The following is a 17,597-nucleotide window of genomic DNA, read 5'->3' as shown; positions in this document are numbered from 1 at the left end:
GTGGAATGGTGGTTAGGGGGCTGGGGGCAGGGGGAATGGAGTAATGGTTTAATAGGTACAGAGTTTCTGTTGGGGAAGATGGAAGTTCTGTAGATGGAGGGTGGTGATGGTTGAACAATGTGAATGTACTTAATGCCACGAATTGTATACTTTAAAACGATTAAAAGGGTGAGTTTTATGTTATGTATATTTTATGTTGGCTTGGTCATCAGATCTTCAGAGAGACCTGGGGTGTCAGATGTGCAGAGAGGGTGTGAAGATCCTGCCATCCATTCTAGTATGAAAGCCTGTGTGTCTCAAAGATGAGGAGAGAAGGAAGCTCAGGTCTGAAATATTTGGATTAAATATGCTTATGAAATTTTTATTTGCAGAATTAAATCCATTTGGCCAGGCTAGAAGTTTGCTCACTTTGTAGAAACTGACTCAAGCTTGTATACGAAAAGTCCTGGGAAATGGGAGGATTCAGCACCTGAGGAGGTAAAATGAGGGGAATCTGGGGACTAATGAGACTGTGGTTTCTTTTCTCACCTTTTGTTAAATGGGTAACATAACAGATGCATGGGGAAGGATGGTGGACCCAATAAAGCCAGCAAAGTAACAATGAAGCCAATATGAGTGCTTAATGACACCTGCAGAGCTTGTCATTAAGCACTTGTCATCTGGGACTACGCAAGGTTTTGATGGGAGAGATGCCCAAACCTTCCTCTTATGACAGTTGGACTATTAGTATGTTTTCTGAGAAGAGAAAGCTAATGGGTGCCTCAAAACCTACCAGCTTCTGGTGTAGAAGGAGGTAAGTTCACCTGTCTAAATATATGTGCTTTTCCTTTTTTCCTTCCCAAATATGCTCTTCAGAAATATGCCAATGACATTGATATCTCAGTGTGGTGAAGGAGGAAGGAGGCGCTTGTCTTTAACCTTGACAACTGAAGAGGACTTCCTTTGTGCAAAGGTTCTGTGCCTTTATTGTTTTCTGTTTTCTCCCTGTCTCTTCTGTCCCTTATCTCCCTGGACTTGGAAAGAGAGAGATTCTAAATGGCCACCTTTCTATGTGACAACATTTTTAGGGTATCCACCTGGGAGGACAGGGTTGGCACATGCTGAGGAAGCAGTACATTGTCTAATTAGTTGTACCTGCTGTTAGACCTGCCTCTAGGATACAGCATGGGCTTGGGATGAGAATATCTTTTCTTTCCTTTTTTTTTTTTTTTTTTTAAGATGGTGTGTCACTCTGTTGCCTGGGCTGGAGTGCAGTGGTGCGATCTTGGCTCACTGCGATATCTGCCTCCCGGATTCAAGTGATTTTCCTGCCTCAGCCTTCTGAGTAGCTGGGATTACAGGTGCCCACCACTACGCCCAGCTAATTTTTTGTATTTTTAGTAGAGAAGGGGTTTCACCATGTTGGCCAGGCTGGTCTTGAACTCCTGACTTTGTGATTCACCCGCCTTGGCCTCCCAAAGTACTGGGATTACAGACATGAGCCACTTTCTTTCTCTGATGACTCATGTGGTCTTTGCTTGAGAATTCTGTGCCTTGGCAAGTTGGGTACCATTAGGCTCTCTGAATAGACAGACCACCATTGTCTGCGTTCCCTGGAGATGTGGAACTAAATATTATTTCCTTGGTCTTGGCCTTTCCCTCAAGCAAATACAGCCTCATGAAATTCTGGGTATGACCAGAGTCCCAAGAACCATAGGCCTGGGTGTCCAGCCATGGTTCCTGAGGGCAGAGCAATAGAAATATTGCAGAACAGACCCAGCAGCAACCACATCAAAGGCCCAAGGAGGGCAACCGACAAGGCTGCCTGTGGTCCTAGGTAATGGAAAGCGAAGGAACATTTGGTGAGTCATCACCAGAGCATCCATGGGGCTCGGGCAGAGGCTGCTGGGAGCACTGCCTGCTGTAGTCCAGGACCATCCCTTCCTGATCAATGGAAATGCATTCCTGCTTGTTCTAGTCTGGTGCCAAAGATGAACTCTCCCACTTCCCCCTCCTTTTACTCTAAACATCCCACAGGGACAGAATAAATAATGATTCAGATCAGTTGTCCTCAGAGTGGAGACCTGTCAGAGATCTGTCAGGAATGATGTGTAAACAGGGATGGGAAAATGAAAACTAGAAAAGCCTCAGGTGGGCTGTTAGGGAGGCATGAGGGCACCGGTGGCAAAACAGTTCACAGACTGTGATGGTTTTGGAAAACTATGGTTACTTTTTCTAAAATAGTCAATATGTGTGGATTTTCAGGATTAAAATTTGCAACCTTCCCTGAAAGGTAGGGAGGTGGTACTCAGACTTCTGTGTAATTGCAGTGTTAGGAGGGTGCATGGGAAGTTATCTTCCCTATTTCGTTGTCTTCAGGAAAGACCAACCAAGGCACCTGACTCAATTCCAGCCCATTTAAAAAAATCTCCATTTAAAAAATTGCTTGGCTTGTTTTTATAATAATTTTTATTGAATATTTTCTATGTACTATGTTCTTGACAGGCATCATCTCCTTTAATCCTTGCAATCACCCTATGAGAAAGGTATTGCTATTATCCACATTATACAGACAAGAAAACCGAGGCCCAGAGAGGTTAAATCACTTGCCCAAACCCACGTGTTGTTTACTTAGTGGCTGCTCTGGCAGTGAGCCTGGCATCTGACTCCAGAGCCTGAGCCTAGAGCACTGCTTGGGAGCCGTTCCTCAGGGTCTCGCTTTGGTGTACCTTCTGCAGTTTTGTCTCAGGACACCATAACAAAGTGCCACAGATTGGGTGGCTTAGACAATTGAAATTTATTTTCTCACACTTCTGGAGGCTAGATGTCTGAGATCAAGGTGCTGACAAGCTTGGTTGCCTGACTTTGCTGGCATGCTGTTCTTAGACTTCCAGCCTCCATGGCTGTAAGAAATAATTTCTGTTGTTTATAAGCCACCTAGTCCATGGTACTTTGTTATAGCAGCCTGAACTGACTAAGGCAATAACCATTTAAAGGTCCCCTGGGAAGGGACATGGAGTGGAGAGGAGATACCAGTGTTGGAGCCCTGTCCCCATTCCTGTGGGCTTATGCTGGTCTGGGCCCTTAGATTTTATTCTCTCGGAGATTCTTATGAATTAGTAAATATGGTTTTTCTTTCCCATTGTAGGGTGGTTGTCTTTCTTGCATAGAGGAGAGGGGATGGGTGTATATGATCTTGGCTGCTCCTAGACCTTAATTAGCCTGAGACTTTTCCAGGGTAACCCATCTGTTGAAGTCAGAGTTGTCCATTTCAGAATTTTATCTCTTTCCAAGGTACAGCCAGAGCCCTAGGAAGGGTACAACTCTATTACAATATACTTGACTTGAAACTGTAACTAAAAATGATGGTGATGAATTGCAGACAGAGCAAGCAAGTGAGCGAGAGAGCATGCAGGAGTGAGCAAGCAGCATCTGTTGAATGGTGAACCCCAAGAGTTCAATTACCCTAGTTCTCGCTGCAGAAGGTAACCATGGAAACCTCATAATCCAAAGCATCACCAGTCTCCGAGCAAAATACACACACATACACACACACACACACACACACACACACGCATGCCTCAAGAGGGCAGTATGTATGTATGCGTATGTGTGCATGTGCCTATGTTTCAGTTATTGTGTATGAGGGGTGTGTTTGTGTGATACTTGACAGTTTGCGTTGTGTGTATATCACATGGAATTAGTATGGGCATTTGCTGCCATGCTTTCCGGTTCTGTTCTCAGAGGTGGTGAAAGAGTGCAGATTTGTCCCAATGTTTGGGTGCTGCACTCAAAGATGGTTAGAACGTGGGAGAGGACGTGCAACTTCAGTTTAGTGGAGGGTAATGTGGTGGCAGGGTTTGGGCATGTAGGAAGGCTTTTAACTTATTTTTTTCCCATGTCAGGTTTCTATTGCACAAAAGGGTACAGGATTGAATTTTTCACCAGCTGGGAGGTATATTCTTGTGGAATGGGGAAACTCAGTGTGGATCCATATCGAACTTCTCAAACAATCTAATGCGGATATAAATCCAGGTTTGGGGGTATCATTTTTACAAAGCAGTGTCTTTTTTTAGGGCATCTGCTGGTCTTTTTGTATTTCTTTCTCTTTTCTAGCTTCCTGCTTTAAACCTCATCCTTTTTCTTAAGCTTGGGGCTAGCTGCGTATTGCTTGAGGGATATGTGAATGTTGCACTTGGGGAGGGGGTGGTAGGGACAACTCATGAACATCTGCTAATGAAATATGTCACTCAGTATGTGCACAATATCAAGAAGACTGTGTGTCACTTGGCAGATCTTTGAGTGTAAGGCAGCTCCGTCTGGATTAAGAATTATTTGTGTGTGTGGGGGGGTAGCTATATGAAGACTGGGACTTCAGATAGGCATTCCTAGGTTTCTGAGTGATGAATGGGGCGGGGGGGCACACACCATGCAAAACCTGGCCCTGTGTTAGGGGTTGTCTCAACTTAATGGTAGCTCTGTGCACACAAGTATAAGGGCTTATGTGTATGTGTTTACCAGCTCTGTCCCTCCCGCTTTGTGTGATGTATGAATGAAAGAGAATTCATTAGGAGGCATTGGGAAGAAACCCTGTCTTTCGAATTCTTGCCTTTCATTCACATTTATAGCTGAGGGTTTTTAAAGTATAGAGGTCTTATTTGTCCATAAAAAGATGATTACCAAAAGAATATTTTATTTTCTGTTTTTAAAGCAAGCTGCTTCCTGGATGACTGAAATCCACATTGGCATCTCCCAGCAGCGGCTTGAAACACTGCCCACATGGCCCATGTGCCTCTGGTAGCACTATCCCAGCCTCCGTCTGCTCCCAGGAAGAAAGGGCCAGGCTAAAAGGCTGGGAGACATTGGATGTTAGGCAGTTGCTTGTAGCTCTGACACCATGAAAGGAACTCCTAGCACTGGATGTGTAAAGTTACCTTTTAGGTTTGCCCAAATGGCACCAGGGCAACCCCAGAGATGGGCTGAAGACAACCACCCACTTGGCATTGATCACTTTCCCCATTCCTGCTGTTGCCCATCCTCATTTCCTTCAGGAGCTGGGTTGTCCACCCAGAATGTCTGAAAGATACCTTTGCTCTTGGCCCCCCACCTCCTCAAAACAGTCCAGGGAGGAGGAGGTCTCCTTCCCTCTCTCTGCTGTAGTACAGGGGGAGGCTCCTGCCCAGGCTTCCTACCCTGTGCTCCTTCCAGGGCATGTCTTGAGTGTTTAACAAGCAATGATTCAGAAACCTGTGGCTTTAGTTTATTTACACTTTCATTCATCTACTTTTTAAGTTCATTCCAAATGGTAGATTCTGGAGATACGGCAATGAAGAAGGCACTCTTTTTGCCCTTAGTGAGCTCACACGCTAGTCAAGGTGCCAACAAATAAAAAGGCAGTTATAGTACTATACAGTGAGATAAGATCCAATAGGGGTTAACCCAGGACACTATGGGAGCTTCTAAGAGGGGCACTAGCCCTGTTTTGGGGAGCAGGGAGGTTTATTAGAAGAGCTGATGTCTGATCAGTAATCTAAAGGGTGAAGGGGAATTATCTGGGTAAAGGGAGGTAATGGGATGCTTTCCAGCAAGGGGGAATGAAGTATTTGTTAGAAACATAACTGCTTCACAGGTGAAACCTCATAGCAAATGGTATTCATGACAGATAAAAAACGAGGGGTTCGGGGGGAGAGAGAGAGAGAGATGGAGAAGTACAGGAAGCAAACAAACACGTAGAGAGAGGGAGAGACAGAGAAAGATGGGCAGAGAGGAAAAGCTGGATGGTCGGGAGATGGCAAGACAGAGAGAGGACCACAGAATCATGCATTGTTAGGGCCAGGGGGAACCAGAGCAGACATCCACAAGCCCCTCATTTTAAAGATAAGAAAATGGAGGCAAAGAAAGGCTAAATAATTTGCCAGAGTCCCAAAGGTGTTTAGTTGGAATGCTGAGTGAGGAAACTAGATCTCCAGCTTCCAGTGGGTTGGAGAAAGAGGAGACAGAGGGAGACACGTAGGGCGAGAGCAAAGTCAGAGATGGAGGGAAGAAAGCTAGGTAAAAGCACGGCTGGCTGAGATTCACTGGCGTCTCACTGTCAGGATTATGGTGCGGAGTGAAAGCAGGGAAAGTTTAGATGACAACTCAGCTGGGTTTCTTTCTTTTCCTTTCCCCTCTACCTTTTCCTCTTTCTCACTTTCTCTTTCCCTTTCCAACCACATCTTGCCTACAACTAGATGTCAGGGAACTGGTTGCCATGGCTACTAAATAGCATACGTGCAAGCTGAATTATTAAACCAGGGTCTTTTCTTTGAAGCCCTGGTCCCAGTATGAAGTCCCGTTAGGGGGCGTCATGTGGGGCATAGGTCTGAGCCAGGGTGCTTTCTTGCAGGTCTGGCTGAAAACTGAGAGGACAGGGAGGGCATCTTGGGCACTGGGCTCTTTCCCTTGCTAGATGTATAGAGGTCTGGGGGTGGGGGGAGGTGCACCAGCGCGGGTGGAGGGATGGAGGGAGACAGGCCCTGTGTGCTGCTGAGAAGAATTCCTGCATCCCAGCCTGGTTCCCCTACCTCCTCTATCTAGAGCAGCAGCCACAACTCATTCAAATGGGACAAGAACCAAAACCAATCTTTTTGTTATGTCTGAAAGGACACCATATCGTTCTAAGTAGTTGTTACTTGTGGCCAGGGAAGGAAGAAATAAAATGGCAGGTATGTCCGGGGGATCATACTTGGGCATCTGGCATTAAGCCCCCTGCATGGATAGGTAAAGGGAATGGGTTGTGGGATCATCTTGTTGGTGAGCATCCCATGCTCCCAATTGTATGAATGGGTTGTCAGAGATAGTCTTGTTTGTGGGTACAATTGCTGTTTGTTTTGACGGTGGAGAGGAGTGGGTATGGACGCTCTGCTCTTTAGGAGATTCCAAGCCAGGAAAACCATCAGCCGTCTGGTATCCTAGCTCTTTAAACTTTTTCATTAAAAAAAAAAAAAAAACCACACATAGTAGAGTGAATGCTCCTGCTATGGGCTGAGGGGAGAAGGCCTGGGTGGCTGGTAACTATGCTGTGTGTGTGTGTGTGTGTGTGTGTGTGTGTGTGTGTGTGTATGTTGGGGTAGTGGTGGGGGCATGAAGAGTATATTTTGGGGTTCATGGCATTATTCTCCTTCCCCTGAGCTCCAGCAGATTCTGAGGTAATTTCTTAAAGTGGGGAAAATCTCCTCCTCTCCTTCCCCATGTTGTGCTTCTGACCTGGGGGTTTGAATCCTACGGCCAGGCTCTTCTCAAGGGCTCAGGAGAGGCCCCCACTGCACTCTTATGCTTGAACAGAAAAACCAACCAACCAAACAACCTTTTGATATGGGAAACCAGACCTCCAAGACTGTTCTAAAAATCTATCAGCCTCTGAGAAACTGAGGTGTAGCCCTGATTTTTTTCCTAATGCCCTGCCAGAACAATTTTTTTTCTTTTTAATGTCAGGCTAAAGCCCAGCTTTTGAAAGTCTGATTCATTGACTCAATTCTTTTCAGGCTTGGTGAGAATTTTCAGGACTTACCTGGCCCCGGGGCCAACGTCTTGGCTCCTCACAGCATGAACCTCTCAAGCAGACCTTCTGGGGGTAAATTGGGAACTAGCGAAGGAGGGTACATAGCCACCCTTTTCCTGCCACAGCTGAGGAAAGGTGAGAAGAGCTGTTGGCATGGTGGCTATTTAGTTCCCTTCAGTGCACGTTTCCACTGTGTGCCAGGCTCTGCCCTCAGCCATGGAAACTCATGGCCAAGTAGGAGGGCCAGCTGTCGTCATTCAGCCCTGGCCACCCTCAAGCGAGGCCTTCTGAGGACTTGACCCACCTGGGCCAAGGCTAAGCCAAAGCAACGAGTGGAGAGGGAGAGAATGCTTCTCTTTCTCTCCCTCCTCCTTCCCTGTGACTCCCTTCTCTTCTTGTCCCTTCCAATCCCACTGCCTCCTCTTCTCTCTTTTTCTGGAGCCCCTCTCTTCTCTGACTCTGAGCTCCTGGAGGACAGGAGGCAGTTGTTTATAAGCCACCTGCCAAAGCCTCCCTAGGGACCCTGCTGGGCCTTGTAAAGATGGGTGGGTGGGACGGAAAGTCATTACCTGCAGGGTTCTGGGAGACATTTCTATTGTTTTTGAGGGAAAGGTATGCAGAGAGCCAGAGAAATGGGGGAGAGGATACCCTAGAGGGATTCAGGTCTAGGAAGCCTTGGAAACGCCAGTTTGACTCAGTTTTGGGGCTGTTGATTTTTTGTGCTCCTTAACTGCCCACAGGAAACAGGGTCTCCCTTAGAGCCCCCAGCTAGCCCCTGGAGACCTTCAGAGAGCCTCTGGATCAGTCCACAGGCAGCGAACAGGCTCTGCATCGGGCTGGGGCTTCCCTTGGGAAGCGTCTGGCTCAGGGGCTGGTCCCCCACACCTCTCCTTCCCCCTTAACTTGGTCCTTGAAGCCCCCAGTTCTCTTGTTTCTTTTTAGATGTAATCATGCTTTTCCTCTCCCTGCCCAGTAAGGCCAGCGGCAAGGACCCTTGTGAGGTCCAGAGCTGGAGCCCAGGAAGGGGCCATCCCGCCCGCAAACGAGAATCGGGTACTCCAGTGGAAATCGCCCGCGGAAGTTTGAGGTTATTGAACTTTTCCACAGAAACCCTGACCTAAATTCTTGACCTCAGGCGGTTTACAACACAAATCCCCGCCTAAATGAAGCCTCGTGGCGCCCCCCTCCCCCCGCCCGCCGCCCCCAGCCCCGGGTGTATGCGCGCTCACGCCGGCGTTCAGCTCCCACCCTCCCGCCGCTCCCTCGCCGCCTCGCGCGTGCCGCCCGTGTCTGGACAGCGATATCTTCTGCTGTCTGGATATAGCTCTCTTCCCTCCTCCTTTGTTAGACCCTGGTCTGCCGTCTGGGGGGGGGGGGCATGTATGCGAGTTCTCTTTCTGATTGCCAGAAATTTCTTTTCCACAGTGTGAGCAAGAGATAGATTTTTAAAAATTGTCTCTCTTCTCTTTTATTTATTTTGTTCTCCGTGTGTGGCCCTCACCTCCGCCTGCCTTCCTTCCCCATTCTTTCTGTGGATTCCTCCTTCTTCCCCCTTCAATTTCACCATTTCTCCTCCCCCGTCTTCGCCCTCCCATCCCCACCCCTTTCCCCTTTTAAAATAATTCAGTGATGTCTCGGGAATACTAGCACACCCTCTTCATTCAGCTGAGCGCGGGACTGTGCATTAATTCAAGGTAAGCCCCGGGTTTTTACTGCCAGAGATGTGTCTGTCTTGCGCCCCGCATGCACTGCCTGCGGGGCTGCGCTGCACTCCCCGGCGGCGCCACGGGTCTGGCCCCCGCGCTTCTACGTGTTGGGGGGATGCATGGACCTTGGAGATCCGTAGTTGGCCCTAACCTTCTCGGAATCTCCTCTGCACGCGCTGCCTGTTCCTCCTCTGCACGCTCTGTCAGTTCCTTTGCAACTTCCGTGGGAATTGTCCTGGCGTGGGAAAGCCCCCGCGCTCTTTGGCGCTTAGGGTGTGCGTGTTGCGCCACTTGCCGCAGCGCTCAGGGCAGCATCCCGCTCGAGGATGCAGGGTTCTCACCAAGCAGTGAGTGGGGCTCTCGCGCCGCCGGGGAACGGAGCCAGGCTCCGAGAAGGGAGCAGGCTCGAGCCGCTGGGTTTTCGCAAGCCTTGGGGCCTCCGGCCGCCCTTCCATGCCTCCGGCTCGGGCGGCTCAGCAGGTCCCCGGCTTCCGGAAGTTTTGTGCGCGGATCGCTGGTGGGGAGGGCGCGCGGGCCAGTGGCTGAGCTTGCAGCGAAGTTTCCGTGAAGGAAGCTGCATGTGCCTTTGGAGGCGACTCGGGACTGCTGTAGGGTGGACTGGGTGTCTATGGAGTTGCGGGTCAGAGCGAGTAGGGTGGGTCCTTTCCTGGGACAAGACTGGTAATTGGGGCTCGAAGTAGGGGAGGAAAGAGCACAGAGAAAGCCAGGCTGCATAGGGTGACTTGCTTTTTGATCCGGCTTGAGTCTCCTTGTGCGAGAGTGGTTGTGCGTCCTTTCCCAGGGATGGAACATCCAGTTTTCTGTGCTTTTTTGCTTTGTGCCCATGTCTTGGAGAGAATAATGGGAGACACTAACCCACCGACGTCTCCCTTGAGATCGCGGCTTCCTCCTTGCGCAGGGGACTGAGGTCACTTGCTGCAATCGTGTCTGTGAGTCTGGCTGCTCAGAGCAGATGATTCAGGCTGTGGGTGCGTGCAGAGATCTGGGGGCTTGTCGTAATGGTTCACCGTGTTGGAACATTGATTCGTACTTACTCTTGGCTGAGAATCACACTGTGTCATAGAGGAAAGGCTGGGAGTCAGGATAAGCTTAATCCACAGAGCAGGCTGAACTCAGAGAAGTGTTTTCCTGCAAGGAAAGGATGTTTCTGATGCTTAAATAAGGGCATTGCTTTATCTCCACTGAGGTCAGAACCAGAGGAAAAGGGGCTTTCTCTCCTGGGGTTGGGATTTGGGCTAGACACCAGGAAAAAACTTCCCATTTGCAATTCCAAGATAAATTGCTAATGGGAAAATATAGAACTTCCACTGTAAATACGTGGGTCTTGTAGGATGGTGCAGCGATTTCTACCATCTAAACTAAGATGACCATTTCTTGTTGTTTGATTCCATTCTACTATTCTCTCACATGCTAAGTTTCTGACCAGCTAAGAAGTTTTTTACCACTTTGTAGTATAGTGTAATCATATCATTTATGATTGACTGATTGTCCAAGCTGGGACATTTCTGAGAGTGGACAGAGATGTTGGTAATAATTACACATGGCCAATGAAGACTCCCATGCAGATAGAGATAAATGATTGCCCTAAGAGTGACTGTATTTATGCTAGGTTAGAGGTAGGGATAATTCAAGAGGCAACATGCGTTGGTTTCATGTCATTTGGATCTTGCATCGTTTTTCCTGACTCAGATTTCTAATAGACTTTATTTCAGTTCCCTCTGAAAATCCAGCTCTCAAATACAAATCTCTTTCCTTTGATGAACACCTTTTTCTCCAATTACATGAGTCCCTCTGAAATGCCCATTCCTGGAGTGGAGCTTCATGCTCTAACTCTGCAGGGATGACAAACTGAGAGTGATTTACATCTATACCTCTGTCTTCTTGGTTGTATTTATGAGTCTGGGACTCCCAGGAGGCTGTCCTTCTGCCAGGAATTGTGAGTGTTGTGGTGATGGTAGCATGATATACAGTGACCCACAGAGTCACATGGTTGAGCTATTGGATCATCGCTGTCACAGCTCCTCCACTCCTTGAAGGCTAGGATGTGTGTGTTGAGTGTGAGAGAGAAGGAAGAGGAAAAAAAATCCTACATGTCTGGATTTCAAACTGAGAAACTCATATTCAAGAAGCATCCTATTGTGGAGAAATGTCTGTTTTTTACTTCCTTGCTTGTGTGAGGGAGTGATGAGGACTCTTACGGATGTGTCAGTCACACCTCCATCCCCCTTGCAGCCCATAAATCTGCCAGACAGCTAAGTTCCTGCAGGGCCTCAAAAAGTGTAGTTACCATTGATTGATTACTTATTGCTATATTTTCCAAATATTATACCAAGCAGCTTCCAGGCATTTTCATAATTAATTGTTAACCAATCCTATTAAGTAGGTATCCCCATTTTATAGATGAGGAAACTGATGCTCAGAAAAGTTAACTAACTTTCTCAAGTTCACCCAGCTAGTAGGAGGCAGAGCTGGGATTTGAACCCAGGCTAGCTGACTCCCTGCACACGAGGTTGACCCTTTGTGCTGAAGTTGATGGCATCTGACTCACAGAGTTAGTCCCAGCTGCTCAGCCTGGGGGGTGATGGCTGGTTCCAGAGTGGGGTAGATTGGCCAGTCTGCTCGGCCATCCTGACTGGTCCTTAACTCATGTTACCCCCATTTTTTCTGTCAGCAGTGTCCTTGCTTGGTGTCCGTCTTAGTCCATTTTGCTTTGCCATAAAGGAATACCTGAGGCTGGATAATTTATTTTAAAAAAAGAGGTTTATTTGGGTTATGGCTCTGCAGGCTGTGCAAGAAGCATGGTGCCAACATCCGTTTCTGGTGAAGGCTTCAGGAAGCTTTCACTCTTTGTGGAAAGGGAAGGGGAGCTGGTGTGTGCAGATCACAAGATGAGAGAGAAGCGAGAGAGAAGCAAGAGAGAGAGGAGGGAGGCTCTTTCTAACAACCAGATCTTGTGGCAATTAATAGAAAGAGAATGCATTCATTACCTCGAGGATGGTGCCAAGCCATTCATGAGGGATCAGCCCCCATGACCCAAACACCTCTCACTAGGTCCCCAACTCCAACACTGGGGGTCACATTTCAGCATGAGATTTGGAAGGGATGAACAACCAAACTTTGTGTGTCTTCCACTTTTTGCCTGGCAACCTAGATCTCACCACAGGGATCTCATCTCTGGATCCCAGTCCAGTGAGCTCATGAATCCTACCTGGGGTGGTGGAATTGTCTAATGGAAAGGCAGAGCACATGTCACCATCTGATTTTCAGGGTTTGTCTGCACCTTAGTTATTGATGCCTGCTTCTCTCAGGATCATAGTTAGGTGAATCCAGTTGTCTCAGAGACTGACCATGGCCTAGATTGGAAAAGGCCTTCTCACTCCTTGGCTTCCCCAGAAATAGTTCTGTAGACTAGTAGGGGAACCAGACCATCACTAGTTGATAGTGTGTTGGTTGGGTCCCTCAGATCCTCTCTATCATAAAGGCAAAAATAGAGGCTCATGTAGATAATTCTAGGCATTGTCATTCCCACTTACCCTGCAGCACAATAATTTACCAGACCAAGAACAGCATGGCTGGGGGGAAAGGAGGCAGGACGGAGATTGGGTCAGGATAGGGTAGTTAAAGAGTACTGCGTGGGAGACTTCATTTCTACCCAACTCAGCCTCTCTAAGAAGCCATGTGACCTTGTGCAAATCGGTAACCTAGTTGGGCCTCATTTAACTTGTCTGAAAATGAAGGTTGGGATATTTTCTAGCTTCAGCAGTCCCACAATTCAGGGTGGCTTTCTGCTCTGTGCTCTGTAAATCTGAGGCAGAACCACGCCTTTTCTCTTCCCTTCTACTGGGGGAGGGTAGGCGGGGCAGATGGGGCTTATGGACAGGAGTTAGATGGAGGGCCATGGAAGAAACCTTCTGGGTGGAGCAGCGACTGCCCTTGGTCTCCTGTAGGCAGGCCTCAGCCCAGTTCTGGTCTGGAAAAATTGGGTAGCTCAGCTGGTCAGGGATGAGTAGATGAGATGCTGGCATATATTACTTTGCATTCCCAACAAGTGAGGGAGAATTGGGAAAAGCAGGAAATACAATACTATACTAACAACCATCTACAATATGCCCTGAATGATTATCTGAGCAGTGGGGGAAGAGGGTGGGGGTGAGAGACAGGACAAAGGGAGAAGAAGAGACATGGTCTTTGTCCTCCTGGTGCTGACAGTGTGGGGAGAGCTTGGAACTAGGCCATTGGACCAAGTATACATGTTACAAACTATAAAGCCATTCAGAACCAAAAAGCCCCTTGCAAAACCATTTTTACAAACAGTTGTAACAAATAGTTAGAGTTGTTTATGTGCAAATAAAGTACCTTCCTGGCAGAAGCAAAGATGTGTGGTACCTTTCTCATTGTAACCTGGAAAACTGGTGTTATGAATGTCATCCTCATCCCTGACATGAGGATTCAAGAAGGTTCTATTGTCTGCAATACATGCATGGACTTGGGGGTAACTGCACTGAATGAGGTTATAGAATGGGGCTCCTCCAAGGAAAGGCCTTCCCATTTATGTTCATGTGTTATTGCTCTGGAAGATTCAGTCTCTGAATCACAGGGCCTTTGTAACTATGTGGATGACAGTTGAAAAATAAAATTTCCTCCATAAACACTAGTCTGGGCTTGGGGTGAAGAGAGAGTGCTCTAGATTCTCAGTACAGGATTGGTAGTGACAGCAGCAGCTGAATGGGGCTGAGGGAGGGCACAGCCCCTGGGAGCACCAGGATGAAGGTGTGATGCTGTCTTGGGCACAACTGCGTATGGCACGGGAGTGCATCCGTCCCTGTGAGTTTTCATATAATTTCTAACCTGGGTAAAAAAAATCTAGGGCTGCACCGATGGCCACACCTCTTATTGATGAAAATATCACTGTAGTTGCAAAAATGCAACTTGGTATCAAAGTAGTTCTCTGTGCCTTGCTGTCTTGCAGAGAGTGTGTGTATGCCTCTCTTAAGTGCCTTTTGGGGTTCCTTCCCCTTTCTCATGAACCAAATGTGTACATGTGCTTTTTCCAGAAGGAATGAGAAAATAAAGATGCATGGTTCTTTCTCTTAAGTGATTGGTGTCTAGCTCTAAGTCCAGTACTTTAATAAAGTATTTCTTTTATCAAATTATATATTCTCTGACGCTGGCATAGTGGATCTGGTCTTGTTCCAATCCATACTAGCTAGATGACCACAAGAAAAGCACTTAAACCTGCTGGGTCTCCACTTATTAATACACAGGCACAGAACTGTCTTTCAGAGAAGGGGAACTGGAGCCAATGGCCACTTGAGGCCCCTTCCCATGTTAGGATCATTGACTGTCATATGATTCTGTCTCCCTTCCCTTCTCTCTCTTCTTCTATTATCTATCTCCCTCTCTTACCCTTTACTAGTCATACAATAGGATTTTTTTGTTTGCTATATTTACTGAATAGGAATTTTATTCTTTGTTCTTAATTTAAAAAGCTGTGAGGAACATTTACATTTCTGCTTCTGAAAAGAAGGTAAATTGAGTTACTCTTGACTTATTTAGTCCTTGATTGATGTTTTCTTGAAAGTAATGATCCTAAATACAAAAAAGTTCCACCCTTTCCTTAGTGAGGGATTCATAATGACAGGTAAACACACATCCAACTTCCGCCTTCTTTTTTTGTTGGATCTCAGACTCTGGGTTAATGAGCTATTCGGTGCTGAAGTCTGAGAGTCCTAGGTTCATCCAGGCAAGGAAAGCCAGCCTTCCAACCTCAGAACCTGAGCCCTGGTCCAGAGCAGCTCCCATGATGACTGGAGAGGAAGGAGCCTGGGCTTGGGGGGGCAAAGCCCCTTATGTGAACTCAGTTCTGTCACTGGGTGAAAAATCACTTAAGTTCTCCCTGCTTTCCCTTTCCTTTCTTCTACTCACCTTTCCTCTCTTCCCTCTTTCTGAAAATGTGTCCTGAGGTCCTGTTCTGGACCAGGCACTGACTAGGATACTGGGAATAGAGCAATGAACAAGACAGCCAGATATCATACTGTTGTGGAATTTATATTATATTGTAGGAAGAGAGAAACCATACATAGATAAGTAGATTTAAAAAAAAAATCAGACCGTAATGAATGGCATTTGGAGAATTAATAGAGGGTGATGTGGCAGTGGCAGGGTCACACTTTAGATAGCAACATCAGGGAAGGCTTCTGAGGAGGTGATATTTAAGCCGAAGATCAGAATGATAAAAATGAAATAGGATCTATATCACAGATTCTCTATGGCTATTATGAGGAATAAGTTAAATTTTATGCAGAAGTGTTTGAGACTATGAAATGAATGCAGCACATTTTATATCTCATTGAGCAAAATTCTCTGAGGTTGAGCATTGTGATTAATTAATATTTGCAGTTTCAGTACCTAGCATAGTAGTGAATGTAGGATGAATTAAATTATAAATGTAAATCGGAAGTTCAAAGGAAATGTTTAAGAAATAAATTAGATGATGCCTAGGACAGGCCTTTGTGGAAGGAAGATCCTGTTCCTTCCACTGTTGCCACTACTGGGCTTTCCTGGAGGTTTGCATCCATGAAGCCCTGGGAGAGTGGAGGTTCCCTGGGTTTACAGGGTACCGAGGGATGGAGAGGGACAGGCAATACTGAGGGAGCAGTGTTCTTGTGTAAGTTCCAGGTTGCTCTTCTTGCTTTTCAGGGTCTTCTTAACCCAGAGCGGACAGAGGTTAGCTTAGCAGGAATTGGGAAGAGATGTCCAGGCCTCCTTCCATCTCCTGCATCTGGGAGGGTGGCTGTTTTTCCCATGCTGCACAGGATACAGACTTCATAGCCTTTGCCTTCCTCCAGTGCTGCCACAGCTCTCTCTTCTCTCCAGCCCAGGGTGGAGCCCATCGTGCTCAGAGGGGCTCTCAGTCCACTCCGCGGACTGCTGACTGAGACTTTGCAGACCTGCTCCCCTTCTCCCTGCTACCTGCCTGCCGGAAGAGTTGAGTCAACACAGCCCACCTCCTGCACCCAGAGCTGTGAGTCACAGTTGTTCAAACACGGAGGTGTGAATCACTCAACTTCTAGCCTTTGAGACATCTTGGGTGACAGCTGAGGGAGAAGGCTGTGTGTGTGTCCCTGCCCCTCACTTCCCTTTGGGTTTATCATGCTTCCTGCCCTTAGACCCTAGAGCTCAGACCTCACGGCCCTTCCCCAGGGCCACAAGACCAGTCTGGGGGTACATGGAGTGTTTATTCACTCACACGGGCGGGGTCCTTAGGAAGAACATCCTGTCCCAAGGTGTGGTTCCCGGACCAGCCACATAGCACCCTCGAGAACTTCTTAGGCATTCAAATTCTCATGCCCAGTCCCAGATATCCTGAATCAGAAACTCTAGGGGCGGGGCCAAGCCCTCCAGGGGAGTCTCATGCACGTTAGTTTGGGAACCCCTGTTAGAAGGATAACTGAGTGTGGAGCATCCAGCATGTGCCAGAAACTAGTTTTTTATTTATTTTTATTTTTTTAAATTTATTTTTAAATTTTTATTTTTATTTTATTGAATTATTTTTGGTGTGTCTAGGCCAAGGAAAGAGGAGATCGTGGGTGGGGAAACAGATTGAGGGAATCAGAAGCACCACTGTCCATCCGGAATTAAATCCACATCCCAGCATCTTCTGCAAATATTTCACTAATTATTTCCTCTCGGAACTCCTCCCTTCGTGCTCCTTCCTCTGGTGAGGCAGGCGCTCCCCTCCCAGGCCGCAGCGGACAGACAGGGATTGGGTTCCGTGTGCCTGCCACACCAGGCAGGCTCTTGCGGCTCCCAACTAGACCGCCTTGCACTCCGCGTGCACTGGCCACACATCCTCGCCTCCTCCACCAGCTCCGCCGCCGGTTTCCTTGGAAGTTAAATCTTGGAGGATTTGTCCACACCCAGGCCGCTGCCAATCCCAGCTCCTTCCCCAGCTCCTCACTTCCGATTTTTGCATATGCTAAGTCATTTAACAACTCCCCAGAAACTAGTTATATTGTATGTACACCTTTTTGAGGTACAGGAATTGTCATTCTTGTTTTATAGATGAGCAGAAAGGCCTGCAGAACCCGAGATCATAGTAGGTGGTAGATCCTGAGTTTGAATCCAGTCTTGACTTCGAAACCAGAATTATTGTGAGGTTTGGACCCCTAATTAAAATGCAAATATTTCTGACGAGATCTGTTACTAATCAGTAACATCTTAGTGCTCTTAGTGCTAATTCCTGTCCTGGCCATTCACAATAGACTGCTGAGAGGAGAGCGGAACAGCCCTGAGAAGGAGGCCTGGATACCTTATGGTGTCTCATGGGTGCTCCCACTGCTTGGCAGTTT

General features: G+C 47.3%; 1 protein-coding gene across 3 annotated transcripts in view; it reads left to right on the top strand.

Annotated features, from left to right (window-relative positions):
- The first annotated feature begins 8,882 nt into the window (after positions 1-8,882).
- Positions 8,883-17,597, top strand: part of CACNA1E (calcium voltage-gated channel subunit alpha1 E) — a 498,274-nt gene continuing 489,559 nt past the window's right edge. For 2 of the 3 annotated variants that reach the window (XM_063603599.1, XM_063603598.1), the window contains exon 1: positions 8,884-9,213. The gene's annotated coding sequence lies outside the window, so the exon portion shown is untranslated. Of the gene's footprint in view, positions 9,214-17,597 lie in introns of all 3 variants that reach the window. The other variant, XM_057301979.2, reaches the window with a different exon arrangement.

The sequence above is a fragment of the Pan paniscus genome, chromosome 1 (assembly GCF_029289425.2).
Source record: "Pan paniscus chromosome 1, NHGRI_mPanPan1-v2.0_pri, whole genome shotgun sequence".
In the NCBI taxonomy this organism is placed as follows: domain Eukaryota; kingdom Metazoa; phylum Chordata; class Mammalia; order Primates; family Hominidae; genus Pan; species Pan paniscus.
The sequence above is the reverse complement of the archived record's forward strand: the minus strand, read 5'-3'. Positions and strand labels throughout refer to the sequence as shown.